At 46.2% G+C, this 15,179-nt stretch overlaps 1 long non-coding RNA gene across 2 annotated transcripts in view; it reads left to right on the top strand.

Annotated features, from left to right (window-relative positions):
- The window catches only part of LOC144892600 (uncharacterized), a 130,703-nt gene extending 120,165 nt beyond the window's left edge, over nucleotides 1-10,538 (top strand). Inside the window, exons 1-2 of one of the 2 annotated variants that reach the window (XR_013623799.1) lie at nucleotides 6,279-8,435; nucleotides 9,849-10,538. This is a non-coding gene — a long non-coding RNA (uncharacterized LOC144892600). Of the gene's footprint in view, nucleotides 1-6,278; nucleotides 8,436-9,848 lie in introns of those variants that run through there. The other variant, XR_013623800.1, reaches the window with a different exon arrangement.
- The last annotated feature ends 4,641 nt before the right edge of the window (nucleotides 10,539-15,179 follow it).

Below are 15,179 nucleotides of genomic sequence, written 5' to 3'. Positions count from 1 at the left end.
GAACATCACGTGATCGCTCTGAGCGAATCAGCGAGCTGCTCTGGCACAGGCTGAGATTCAGTGTATAATGTTCCTCGCTGAAATGCGCTAAGTTAAATATGAATAGAAAATATGGATCTCGTCATTGGAGGTCATTTTTAGGTAGGCCATGTCCTTCGCAGGCCCAATGGTCATGTCTACGCCAAATATCAAGTATGTGAGCCTCTCCGTTTAGGAGTCTATAGGTAACATACACACACACACACACACACACACACACACACACACACACACACACACTATAAGTACACAGAAAAAGTAAGTACACCCTTGGCTCTAATAGGTAGTATTGCCCCCTTTGGCAGAAACAACCTCAAGTAGGCGTTTCTTATAACTGTCTACCAGTCTCTGACATCGACTGGGAGAAATTTTTGCCCACTCCTCCATGCAGAATTCTTTCAGCTGTGCGATGTTTGAGGGGTTTCTTGCATGCACAGCTCGTTTCAAATCCCCCCACAACATCTCGATGGGATTTACATCCGGGCTTTGACTTGGCCATTCCAGAACCCTCCATTTCTTTCTTTTCAGCCATTCCTTGGTGGATTTACTGGTATGTTTAGGGTCATTGTCATGTTGCAAGGTCCACCTTCGGTTGAGTTTCAACTTTCCGACATATGCCCTCACATTATCCTCAAGCACCCTCTGGTACAATGAAGAATTCATAGTGGATTCTATGATGGTGAGCTGCCCAGGCCCTGATGCAGCAAAGCTGCCCCAAACCATAATATTTCCACCACCATGCTTCACAGTTGGTATCAGGTTCTTGTGGTCAAATGCTGTTTTTGGTTTTCGCCAAACATGTCTTCTGGTACTGTGGTCAAATACCTCTACCTTTGACTCATCTGTCTGGAGCACGTTGTTCCAGAAGTGCTGGTCTTTGCCGAGGTGTTCATTGGCAAACTTTAGTCTTGCCCTGATGTTCTTTCTGGACAGCAAAGGATTCCTCCTGGCACACCTCCCATGTAGATCAAATTTGTGCAGCCTCTTTCTAATGGTAGACTCGTGCACTTTGACATCAGCAGTGGCAAGAGCTACCTGTCGGTTCCGTGATGACATTCTGGGGTTCTTAGAGACTTCTTTCAGCATCTTGCGGTCTGCTCTCGGGCTGAACTTGCTGGGGCGGCCTGGCCTGAACAAGTTGGCAGTTGTTTGGAATCTTCTCCACTTGTAGATGATCTTCCGGACAGTCGAAGGATTGATTTCAAATTGTTTGGAGATCTTTTTGAATCCCTTCCCAGACTCGTAGGCATCTATAACCTTCTTTCTGAATGCTTCAGAGAGCTCTTTTGATCTAGGCATGGTGACGCCGCACACTTCAACAACAAAGAGCAAACCAAACTAAATGCCTGATGTTTAAATAAGACAGGTTCCTCCAAGATCCTCTCCAACGATGTTCTAATCATTTGCACCTGAGCTGGTGCACCTGATTCTCATTTTAGGTATTTGAAGTAGTGATAAATGTCAGGGTGTACTTACTTTTTCCACATGCGAAATTTGCATTTATGTTTATTTAAATTATACAATGGACTACAAAATGTAAATGTTTCATGATATTTGTTGTATTATATCACCTTTATCTATCAATATTGTTGAAATGAAGATCAAATAGCTGTATGCTGAAATATGTTGAAAAGGTCAAAACTTTACATGTTTTGTAAAGTTTTGTTTTTTGTAAAGTTTTTTGTAAAGTACATACTTTTTCACGTGACTGTATGTATTTTTATATATTTATTTATGTATATATATATATATTTATATATATATTTAATTTTAAAGCAAAATATATAGTACTTTGGTGGAATTTGTTTGGAAAGCCATTAACTAGACCTACTGACCGCTGTATGTTCCTAGTTTCAGAATGTTTCAATGTATAGCCCTTGAGATATGAGCGCCAATACATTTTGGGCGGACGGACAGACGGACAGACACCAACGTTATTTCGAGGGTTTTCTAAATAAAACTCAAGAATGCAGAAAGACGTTGCTAAAATTTGGAACATATTACCCCAACGTACAAAGCATTTACTTCTGAAATGTGCAGCCGATTTCGTCCAGTAGAAGCCGAGAAATGCATTTTCAGCCCCCATGTTAAAGCTGCATACAGAGAAACGATCCCTTATATAAAGGGAGGGGAGTTTTGCGCCTTCCTTTGATATATGTATGTATCGATATATTTGTGTAAATAAATCGTTGTTAAAAATCTACATTTTCTGAGTTTGGTAGAGTGGACTTGGTGCTTGATCTTTTAAGGTGGAGATATCAGTTCTACTGTATGGTATATGGGAATTATTAAGCCCGACACCCATTTGCTATGCTACTTTGGTGGGCATTTAAGGGCAAGTCAGCTCAGAAGTTTAGAAGATCTCACACTAATGACAGACATATGAACATGAAAAAATTATTTAACATGACGAAATGAAAAGGATTCATTTACATGAAAAAAAACCCACAAATGCCAATGGACTCGATGGAGGTGGCGCCGTTATGGATTGCCGTGAATAGACATTGTTGATTGACGTCCAATGGATAGACGTGTTCTGCTTAGTGTTAGCTATTTAATCAGTGCAACCAACAGCTGATACGTGATGATGGAATGTGGGTAAAGCCCAGGAAAGAAGAGCCAAAACGTCCTTCACTTGTGCAATGTTTTCCCTGTACTGTGAAATTTGGTGTTTCCCAACACATCACACGAACTATTTAAATTATTATGAAATAAAGACTATTAAAACTGCGGATTAAAAAATTTCTGCTATCAGTACATTGGAAGGGCCAAATCGCATGCCCATGCTGGGAAGTGTATAATACAGATGCCAGCATATTTCCCCTTATGGAGCAATTACAGTCTGAGTTTAAAGTGCAGCTGCAATTGCTTTAATTGTGAGCTGTAAATGAGGAAGTATGATTCAAAAAGAACTGGGTGGTTCTCATAACGTTTTAAGCCTGTGGCAATAATATCCCTTTTTATGGATGAAATTATTGAATTTAGCAAAATAACAGAATGGGGTCAGAGAAGACAGATTACAATCTTTGTGAACATAGTAGAAAGATGGCCTCTTGCGTGTTCTACCACAGTAGTTTTTCCAACCACATTTTCTTGCTCACTTCCTTATGGTACAAGCATGTGCTGTAGAAGCAAATAACAATCCTCTACAAAGGACTTGTTTCAAATGCAGAATGGTGATAAATATCCACGACTGCTGATATTGATAACTCGTGTTGGGACCAATTAACCCCATCATTTGTCTCTTACTCTGGCAAAATGACGGACTAGTCTCGCTTTGCGTCGGCAGACAAGTAGAACGATGGGTGAAATTAGCAGGGCGTTCATTGAAGTATGCTAACCACTTCAATCTCAGGGCCCAAAAGTAGTATAAAAGACACAGACATGTCCAATAGCTTCAGCCAATAAATCAATTTGAGTGGCATACCTTCAACGGCACTCTGCAGAGCGCATAACTCCGCCAGGCTGAACTGTTTACGCTTTGTGTCCACTGATAGGCCAGATATGGATTCGGACCTGAACCAAAATCGAATCGACTTGTTTTTGTCACCTACCCAACTCATCTACCAAGTTTTGTAATAATCCGTCCACGACTTTTTAAAATATCGTGCCATATATAATTCTTGGCCCCATCTTGCAATGGTGAAGAATCACTTAGAAATTTTAAAAATTCTCGGATACGAATCTTACCAAAATCTAATCATTTCGTCCTCGTCACACACCCAACCTGTTCACCAAGTTTCGTACAAATCCGTCCATAACTTTTTGAGATATCCGGCTTACAAAAAGACCGACAGACAAACACGGATGAAAACATAATCTCGATCCGCATTTGGTGGTGGAGATAGTGATACGATGAACTGGAAGTTACCTCTTTTTTTTTTCTTTTTTTTGTATACAAGATCGAGGCTTGTGTAAGAGCTAACATTAATCACAAAAAAACAAACGAACACATAAAACATAAAATAAAGGGAGCAGGAGACAATATTGGGAGAGAGAGGGAACCACACAAGTACAACAGAAGGAAAAAGGGACATTGAGAGATCTGTGGGAGGGAGAGGGCTTGGGGGGAGGAGGCATGGGAAGGGGGTGGTGGGAGAGCTATAAAACACATGGACACTGCTACGACTTCCAGGAAAAAAGTTGGTATTTCAAAAAAGTGGATCTGGGGTGAATTAATGGGGGTAGAAAAGATCAAGGTTTTGGATGAGGGAAGATAAGAGGTGGTGGTGAACAGCTGTTTTAAAGACCTGGAGGGAGGAGTGGGATTGAAGAGAGTGAGGGAGTTTGTTTCAGAGGCGGGAGAAAAGAGGAATGAAAGAGTGAAGGTGAGCAGAGAGTCTTGATTTTGGCAGTTTAACCATACGAGGGTTGCTGGCAGATCTTGTGCGACCTGCAGGAATATTTGGGGGACAGAGCACAGAGCTGGGGGTGCTAGGCCAGAGAGGAGTCGGTAGAAGACAGAAAGACCACCAACCTGCCTGCGGTGAGTGAGCAAAAGGCCCTCGGAGTTAGCTTCATCGCAGGAGATTCCAATGATTCTGAAAGCTTTGGTTTCAACAGCGTGAAGCCGAGCTAGGTGTGAGGCAGGAGCACCAACCCAGAGGGGAGAGCAGTATTCCATTGAGCTGCGGGTGAAAGCCTTGTATGTGGTGAGGAGCTCAGGTGTGCCAAGGAAGGACTTCGCATGATGGAGGATGCCCAGTCGGTGACTGACTTTGGAGGCCAGCTTGGAATGCAGTTTTCCCAGGAAAGACCTTGGCAGATAGTGAGACCCAAAAGCTTGAGTGAAGGACTTATTGGAGAGGATTGTTGAGAAAGTAGATGGGAGGATTGTTCAGTCGGTGTTTTCGGAGAGACATAGTAAGATTGTGAGATTTGTCAGGATTGAAAGACATGTTCCACTTGTTTGACCAGTCTGTGATTTTGTCCAGGTCTGCAGAGAGTGAGAAGGCAGCAGACTGCCGATCTGAGGGATGAGGAATGGAGCGACAGAGAGTGGAGTAATCAGCAAAGAGATAGAGAAGATTTTCCAGAGAGTCGGAGAGATCATTGATGAAGACCAGAAAAAGCACAGGGCCCGGAACACTGCCTTGGGGAACTCCAGCCTGAACAGGAAGGGGAGATGAGAGAAATCCATTCAGGGCCACACGTTGGTTGAGTACGACCAGAGAGGAAGTCCGCAAGCCAAGAGTGGAGATTTCCATGGATACCAAAGGAGGAGAGTTTGGTGAGCAGAGCGGGGTGCCAGACCATATCGAAGGCACGTGATATGTTAAGGGAGACAGCTCTGATTTCCTGTTTGGCATTGAGGACCTCTATCCATTGTTGAGACAGCAAAAGCAGCATGTCCAGAGTAGGGTGACATGGTCTGAAACCAAATTGATGATCAGAGATCAAGCCATTGGAGAAGAGGAAGGATTTGATATCTGAAGCAATGATGGATTCCATGACTTTGCTGATAAATTGGGAGAAGGCTGAATGGTCTGTAGTTGCAAGCGTCTGTTTGAGCATCTTTTTTGTGTAAAGCGGTGATGTTGGCTGATTTCCAAGCTGATGGCAGATGACCTTGAACAAAAGAGAGGGTGAAGACAACAGAGAGAGGGTGAGATAGAGCAGCAGAGCAGGATTTTAGGACCTGTGGGCTGATGCCATCTGCTCCAGTTGCAGAATCAGAGTCGAGATTTGACAAAAACTTCTCCACCTTGTCAGGAGAGAAGGACACAGAGTCCATGAGCAGCTGGGTTCGACTGGGTAAGGTGGGTGCAGAAAGAGATGGGTTCGGGACACAAGATTTTGAGGCAAACACAGAGTTGAGGCATTCAGCTTTTTCACGTGCGGAGTCAGCTGTGTAGCCGTTTGAGGTAAGGGAGAGGATGGAGGGGGAACAAACACCAGAAACAGATTTGACCAGACACCACCAGGATTTGGAGGAGGGAGACAGGTTTGAGAGTTCAATCTTGAGAGTATAGAGATATTGCTTCCTGGCTCTCCTGAGGGTAGACACACAATTGTTCTGAGATTTGTGAAAGGAACTGAGATTCCCTTCAGTTGGATTAGCGTTCCATGAGGTGAAGGCAAGTTGTTTCATGGCAACTGCCTCACCACAAGCTTCAGTGTACCATGGAAGGGTGGAATTTCTGAATCATCGAGCAAGCATCCAGTTCAATGAGTAAATTTAGCAGTAGCATATATGATGGTGGTTAAAGGTTCACCTGCCATTCCTTTCCAGAAAGGATGGAAGAGTTGAATGAAAACATACTGTTACGTGCTCCTCCCCAACCCCCTGGTCACGGTGTACCTCCGAGCCCTGAGAGGAGTCACGGCAGAAAAATGTGTTATTCTGTATGTCAAAGATCAATGGTGAAGCCACACCAATTGTTACCAACAAACAAATATTGTATTAAGATCACACAAGAATAACAGCACAACAATAATATTAATCAAAAGTACAATCAATATATATCCTATGATGGTACCATCAGGTTCTTGCAATATAACTCACTGTGCTCCAAGTGAGCGAAAAGAAGAAGATTCCCATTGTCTCTATTCCCGGCTTCAAGCCAAAGTTGGTTCCGGCTTCAAGCCAAAGTCGATCCCGGCTTCAAGCCAAAGTCGATCCGCTCCAGCGATCGTCAGAACAATATCCAATCGAGACCAGAATCCCGTTGGGTTGACCGTTACAGTCACGCGGCCAAAGCTGCGCAAAGGCGCCCTCAAGGCGACTGGGAAATCCAAAGGCGCCCTCCAGGCGACTGGGAAATCACACCCTCGGGTATGGACGTTTCACGGCTCCAAGTCGGCGAATCGCCGATTTAACTTCAAAATCCACGTTATGCACACCCACACCAGATAAACGTCTGAATGCAGTGAAAACGGCTGAAGCGAAGCAAAGAACTTGAGCGATGCGCAAAGTGCGCGAGTCAAAATGGCCGACGGCCCGTTCTCGAGGCGTAACGGCCCGACGATGATTCCCCTCGGAATCCACCGCCAAAAACCTGACACGCAGGTTGATCTGTCACAGCGATAACAACTCTGTCGCAAGAATCCCTTTCCCGGGAAACCCGAAGTTTGCTCGTGACCTCCGTTCATCAACGTTTGCTCCAGAACTCGAAGCAGCTCGCCTTTCTTGTCGAACTCACTCGCCCCGCCTTCTTTTTCTCCTCTTCCTCTTCTTCGTCGTCCGGTTCCGGTTTCATTTAAAACATTAACTTTTTTACCTTTTGAAAATAGCAATATCTATTTCCCTTAAACGACAACAATAATAGTATATAAAATGAATGAATGATCGTTTTAAGGCCATTTTCCCCGCTAGAGCGGGGGTTAGCCTTGCGGGCCCCATGACAATCATGGTTCCCTGTTTTGAGGCAATGTTTTTTTTATGGCCGGATGCCCTTCCTGACGCCAACCCTTGGTCACGCTCTTACGATGCGCAGGGATACGGTGTACCTATTCTAAGCCGGGGTACACACCGGGATCATTCATCCCAGCAAGCTGGTACTCAATTTGCCGACCTCAGAAGGATGACAGGCTGAGTCAACCCCCCTGGTGTTAATTCAGCGATCGACCGGGATTCGAACCCAGGATCCTAGGATCCCAAGCCGGCACCCTAACCGCTAAGCCAACACCAGACAACAATAATAGTATATGGAATCAAAAATGTCTACAGTGGATGAAAACCACAACAACGGAAGTGACGAATCCATAACAATACCAGTAATGTGGAGTTAATGAAACATACCCTATTTCTCAAGGTATTCCTCAAATTCAATTATGACTACACTGGTCCCATTGGTCTGGTCTCACTTTAATTCCAGCAGTTTCTAAGAATCATTAGGGTGGGTTCACAGCAGTTTCAGGGCATCAGTTTTCACATACTCATTACTTTGAAACTTGATGCCATCCAGATGCTTCTTGAATGGCCTAAACAAATATGAATAACACAGTGCCATATCTGGACTATAGGGAGGATGGTTAATTACTGCCTATCCCAACAATTTCTGATTAAGTACCAGTTAGTGTGGAAAACCCTTCACCCTCAAACACTTTTGTGTCTTTCCCACCGACACTGACAGTGGCACTTGGCATGCTTCAGATGCTCTCACAACTCGAAAATGTGTACAATCTACCATCCTTAGGGCACTCCTTCCTGTATCAATTAGTCTGTACTGTCACTGTTGTGTGACTGTACTGTCACACTCACAGAACTCTCCTCCTTGTACATCCTGTGGCACCTTGTGTGTCGTGAATGCCATCAGTGCTCCCTCGCCAGTATCTACAGGTTGTTGTCTTCAGACAGCTTTGGCTACTGACGGTCATCTCACCCTCGACTTGCTCTTTTCAGCTCCCTTCTCGTATTCTCCCACTACCCTCAAACCCACCCACGATGCAGTCAGGTGAACCATAAAAAACTATTTGCCTATTTCTCAAGGCCTCTAACACTAGCAAGTATCAGTATCGGCAAGCAGCGCAGTCGAAACACTCTCTTAATATTGTTAGTAGTCATTAAGGTACAAAAGTGGTTGTGGAAGAATTGGACTGCAGTGTCAACCACCAGATGAGGAACTTGCCTTCCACGGCTTCAGAGACGCCGTGTACCCACCATCTTCCCCACGAGTGTAATTTTGTGATTGCCATTGGCATTTGCCATTTTGTGATTGACATTTTGATGGCATTTGCTTCATCAAAGGTTCCACAACCCCTCTGGCTCCCTGATTCACGGCAAACCAGTCCAACCTGTTGGGTGTTTTTTAGGAGATGCCATCTCCTTTATGGATGGCCCTAGGCTCCTGAAGGGAGTTCATCCACCCGTTGTCACATGTTGTTTTTAGTCCTGGCAGGGTGTCACAGTCACCTTCCCCATAGGCACAGTCACCTTCCCCATAGGCACAGTCACCTTCCCCATAGGCAAGCCATTGAAGGGAGTCGGTTTAGTCGTAGACATGTTACCAGTGGCAATCCCAAAAGACTGACCTGACTCGATGCTGAGCACCAAGCAATGAAGCAGCTTGTACTATTTTTAAAGTCTTCGGTGTGACTCGAGTTTGAACCGCCCACCTCATGAGTGTCCATCCATTAGTTAAGGTCGCAGTCGTGGCATATCTAGACTTGCCTCAAAGTCATTTCTGTACCATTCCAAGGTTCGATGAGATACTCTATGACTATATGAGAGAAGCCAATGAAGAAAAGCGTTTCACTGTGTTGTCTGATCTGAGCATATGTACTCGTAGTGCATTCCTGCTGGCTCCATCATTTATTGGGGCGTGGCTATGCCGCTGATGTGATGCCCTTTGTTGGTTAGGGCAGGAATTTGATCAGGATGCCGGCAACAATTGTCTACTTTTTGTGAAAAGACACAATTGGATTTTAGTAGTTAATAGAAAGAAGAATGACAGTACGATAAGAGTATGTGAATTGACACCCTTATCAAAAATCTGATTGATGTTTCCTGCATTATTGACGTTATTGTTTTTGCTCTTATATATTCAAGTGAGAAATAGAAGATTATGTTGTTTAAGGCTGGAGAAGTGCAAGTGTCGTAGGACATGTGCTAGATAATTTTGGATGACGTATAATTATGAATAGGAATTTTGGATGACATTATGAATAGGAATGGAAGAGGTCACCCAGCAAGGGCACATCATGAGGAGGAGATGAAATGAAGCCATCTCTGGATTGCATCTTAAGCAAACATGAAGCTAGTACTGAATATGGATCAATTTGCCATTCCTATAAGATATCACTGAAAGCGAAATGACTTGTGATGTTTATTCTCATCTCTTCAATGGTTTTCTCACACCAATGCACAGGAAAGATGAGGAAGGGCTGCGCGACTGTGGCTGAATGTGCAGATCAGCAAAATGCCACTACTTTTCAGGGTGTGACTGGTGTTATAAAATGCTGCAAGTTAGATCTTTGCAACTCTGGCCGTTCTGTGACTGACGGCCATTTTAACGTCGTCATCGCCGCTTCTGCATTTCTTTCCCTCCTCCTGGCCTCCCTTTAAGCCCAGGCTCCTGGTGGCTTCTGCCTGATGTTGATTTAAATTACAGGTCTTAAAAGGTAACATGCAACTGGTTCTTAAAATTGCTAAACAGCCTGTGATAGATAACAAGTGGTTTCTGCTTGCAAGGGAAATTTGTAGAATTTGTAGATTTTGTAGACAAAAATCATTAATTGTATCTGCAACACAGGGTAGAATCAAACATATTTTCTGCAGGTTTTGGAAATGAAACCAGGATTTTGTTGTTTTATCACCGGTAACTTACTTTAGGTGGTGTTTTGGGCAAAGCATTTGGAATCAGCAGCTTTAAAGTTATTGAACATTGTTTAGCAGCGTATTTTATGCGATGAGATTTTTTTTTCAATTGCTTAATAAAGCCTACGCATTTGCAGATGTAATAAAGAAACAGAACGACACGAATTAAGTTGAATAAAACCCACACCATTCTTTCATTTTGTAGACAAATTTGAGGCTCTTAGAAGAGCTAGAACAAAGACAGACCAGAACATAACAGAACAAGAAAACATAGGGAGGGAGAGCAGGGAGAAACGCAATAACCTGGAAAGGAATGGGCAGACTAATGAAGGTAGAAAAGATCACGAGTATGGATGGAGGATGACCGAAGGTGTTAGTGAACAGCCATCTTGAAACCCTGAAAGGAAGAAATATCCTTCAAATAAAAAATTCAAAATTATCACTTTTTCCCCTCCAAAAGATATTTACAGAATTGAGAATGATTTTAACCCTAAATACTGTTATGGACACGGCTCAAGATGTTGCTTGACCGAGCGGAATGGCCGCCGTGTTCGCACAGTTTACCCGATTACCCCCAACTCACCCGATTCCACTCGAACGTTGGCCAAATCGCGCTACGCTAAATCAATGATGGAAAGGACACAACGACTGGGATGGATGAAACGACGCAAGGGGTACAGTTCTCAAGACCTCCGGAGGAGGATATAATTAGTGGTGGAGAAAAGGGGTAGATTACAAGGTAGAGTGAGGTAAAAGACACAGAAGAGATAGGCACTTAGATACAATCTTATCTATCACAGACAGACCACAGACAAACGGTAAACAAGGCTGACTTACACAGGGATTGATGGCAGGGAAGGACAGGTCGGTTGATAGCACAAGGTGCACCTTGGCTCAGGGACAGGATAAAGCACGGTCCAGTCCAGAGATGCGGGGAGGTGTCACAGCGCTCGGAGGTGGCGTCCTTCTCTCTCCAAGCTCAGCGCGCATCTGACGTCACCTCCCTCTTCCTGCGCATGCTCAGCGGGGAGTGACACGCCCTCGGCTCGTTGGCTCCGCCCCAGATGGGATCGGTCCGCCGCTTCTATTGGGTGCGGGGGTTACCGGGCTCCGCCCTTGACGAGGAGCTGACAGCGAGCCCCTACTTGGTAACCCCGTCGAGCACATGTTCGATGGAGGCTCGTTGGAAAGGCTTGGTGCCCTCCCAACACCCCCTACCAACCAAGCCGGAGTGAGGACGCGCACTCCCCGCGCCGCCGCCGTTGTTGTTGTTGTTGTTGTTGTTGTTGCTGAACCGTGAGGAAGAGCTGCGGGGAGGTATTGGGAGGTCCTAAACTTCCTAACGGTGCCATACAATCATATTCTGGTGCAACGAAGAGTCAGAATTAATGGAAACGAATCCTTAACTGACATAGACTAAGAATAACTAGCAAGATGTCCTATAGTTGTCTACGTGAGATGCGGTGGACCTGGATGCGACATTTAATGGGGGAAATAGCGGGAGGTCGGGTCTACAGAGTGTTGTTTACAGAAAATGGGACTAGGGAATGGGGGATTGGGGATAGTTGGGAAGTATGGAGGAAATAGGGGAATATTTACAAGCGGATATGGATGGATGCCAATCCCATATCCGCAACATTGCACCCTTCTCTACCTCGGGGCGTCCCGACCCGATAAATTTTTACCTACGTTAGTGTGGCACTCAGATGTAGTTCCCTCTACTATTAACTCAACCCTGAGTGCGACAGTTTTACAGATGTTCACAAATGAGTAAATATGTCCCCCTGCGACGTTGCACCCTTCTCCTAACAGAAACACACCCACAGGATAACCGAATCGCGGAAAGCATTCTCAAACTAAACATACAGCCGGTAGGGAGCATTATTTAAACAAGACTGATATTTACACTACGATCCAGGACCTGTTCTTTGAGGAACACATGCAGATGTTATGCATAGAGAGAGCACGCATGCCAGCATCGATACACCAACCCACGAGTGCCCTGTGACCCTACGGCCTTTAATAATGTGCAGAGCACCCCGTCCAAGCACCAAAAGCACCACCCCATTATGCACAGTCAGCACCATCCGGTGCACCAATAAAGTGTTCATAAAAATGCACAATTAAGTGTCCATGGTCACCGGTGGTGTCGCAGCCGGCCGATGTTCTGCCGCTGGTCTTGCCTTCATGGAGTGCACTTGGCCTTCTGGCTTCTTTAGGAATAAAGAAAGGCGCCAACCGCGTCCATTTCTAAATTGTGGCCGTCAGGGGGGCCAACTAAAAGTGGTTCACCTGTATGGCATAGGTGCCACGTTGACCCAGAGGTCCATCCACGGGTGGTGCTTGCCCGCAAAAGAACTGCGGTCCATGGTGGGCGGCCACAAAAATTGCGGTCCATATGGTGTATCGATCCAGGCAGCAAGCAGCGGAAGTACAGGCCCACAACTGCGGAGCCAGCACCTCTCTCTCCTCTCTCTCTGCCCCAAAGCCAGATCCTCGGAGGTGGGAGACAAAAGAAGACAAGTGAGTAAGGTGGTAAGGGCGCAAAAGTGCACGCAATTCAAGGTAATGCACACTGGGGGCACATGGGAACCAGGTGAGACAGGTACGTTCCTACCGTACGCCCCCCCCCCCACCAGGTAACCTACATTGCCCCTCCCTTACCCCTTACTGTATCCACAAAACACAACACTACCCATAAACATCTACTTTACACATCAACAAACGTCCCTACTGTCTTCCCCGTTCCTCCCATAAACCAAATTCGTCTTCTCTCCCTCCTAACCAATCAAATTTGCCATTTCCAACTCTCATCAAAATTTGCCATCACCAATTCATCATCAGTCCCTCCTAAGGAGGGAGAGATGGAATCACCCCAATGTCTCATCCACGTCGTGATGCGTCTCACAAATCCACACAGCAATTCTCCTTTCCTGCAACACAGAACAAAGGAACACAGGTGTGGAGTCATCATCATCACCTCAGGTAAGTGGCTGCGTATGGTGCGACAGGTTCATCAATCCTAACTATTTCCTAAATGACTTTAATAACTTTACATTACCCGGGGTCTTTCCCTGCCAATCCATTGGCCAACTTACACTATGGGTTCTAAAAACCAATTCCCATTGCCCAAACTGTGGTGCTTCTCAATTTGGGGTCTCACTCCCCCGATTCATCTCCCGGTGCCCTTGCACAATTTCTGGGCTGTGACGTGTAGCTCTCCCAGCAGGTCTACCCACCTGCACACCTCCACCACTGTAGTTGCCACCCGAGCTTACTTGCTCCTTACCTAACCTATCTAATTTGGGAAGGCCCCTCCTGGCTCTGTCACCCCACTCGGTGCCCTCTGGCACTGGGCTACCCGGGTCCGTCCTCCGGATCCTCGGGCCCCATCCACAACTACCGGCTCCCAGAGCCCACCTGCGGCCTCACCTGGCCGACATCCTCACAGTGGTGGAGTGCCCAAACCAACTACACACACTAACAGGCTACACGCCCAGCCATTTCCACAACACTAATGCACCCATCCAAATACCATTCTTCCACCCGCACCACAGATGCCAATATCCAACCACAATTTACCTATACCCTCTACCTAACACTTACACTACCCGCCCCGGGTACTCGTGAAAAGGGGTCCACTCTTCCCCCATCCACACCTTCGCACCATGCACACCACTCCGTACCACTTACTCCAACTCTCTCCACACCACTCATTCCAATACTCCATGTATTCCACACACCTGTACTTGCACACCTGTGCTCTCATACTTGGTGCCGCCTGCACCCTTCTCTCCCCCAAGCGCATTCGCGCTGATCCACAACACTCACTACTCATACACTGCTCCACACACCTGTCCAGTTCTCACACAGCATCATCTCATCTAACTACTCCCCTCTGAAACTTGCGCTTCCCAGTCGTCCCTTTAAACTAATGCGCTCCCTCGTCATTATCATCCACTCTAATCTACCTGCGTCCCCCCTACAGGTATCAGTCACTATCTAAACCTTAACGTTACCTAATGTCATCTTCGCAGATCCCTACACACAATATCCTAACCCACCCGGGATAGTTTCCACTGCCATACACCCCCTAATCTAGTGCATTTGCCCCACAGTTTGTGAGGGATGACAGAGTTGCCATCCCACCACATCGGGCATCTCCCACTACCAATTTTGCACATCAAATTTCAACAAATCAAAAATTTGCCAATCACTACCCATCCTCTGCCAATCATTACTGCCAATCCTTTGCCAATCATCAAATTTTGTTTTTTTCTAATTTTGGGTCCAAAACACTAACCTCATCACCCGTCGACTTATTAGATCCTCTCGGTGCGCAAATTCACGTCAACAGCCCGGCTTCGTACAGCCAAGCCATGAATGCGGGTTGTTTGGTGCCAGCGGCTGGATACGTCCCGCATTCGGTGCAGGGAAGGAGGTTTACCCGGGCCGAGATCCCACGCACCATCTCGGCACGGAGCCATCCCATGGCCCGATCTCGACCTGCCGGAATGCCTCAACAAAAAGTGGTCGCCATGACGACCCTTCCTATCGGGCTGCCCGCTCCGCCTAGTGGAGCACGGACGCGGCCGTTCAAAGCGAGGCCCAGCGTGGATCGCGTACGGCGGTCCTTTCGAACCCGCCGTGGCTCGGATCCCCGCTGGTTCTCGCGGCACGCGAAGCCCGGCACGCACCGAGGGCCCGATTCGGCTATAAGTCGCTCTAACCGCTAACCCGGTTACCGTCGATGCCTCACCTGCATGCTTACACGCATATGCTACCCCTTTCTTGCTCATACCTCCAGCTGTTCCCATGCTCCTCGTACCTTCCCTTACACACCTCGGTACACTCATTCCGCTCACAGACTTGGTCACACACC

Source organism: Myxine glutinosa, chromosome 6, assembly GCF_964187855.1.
Source record: "Myxine glutinosa chromosome 6, kmMyxGlut1.1, whole genome shotgun sequence".
Taxonomy (NCBI): Eukaryota; Metazoa; Chordata; class Myxini; order Myxiniformes; family Myxinidae; genus Myxine; species Myxine glutinosa.
The sequence above is the reverse complement of the archived record's forward strand: the minus strand, read 5'-3'. Positions and strand labels throughout refer to the sequence as shown.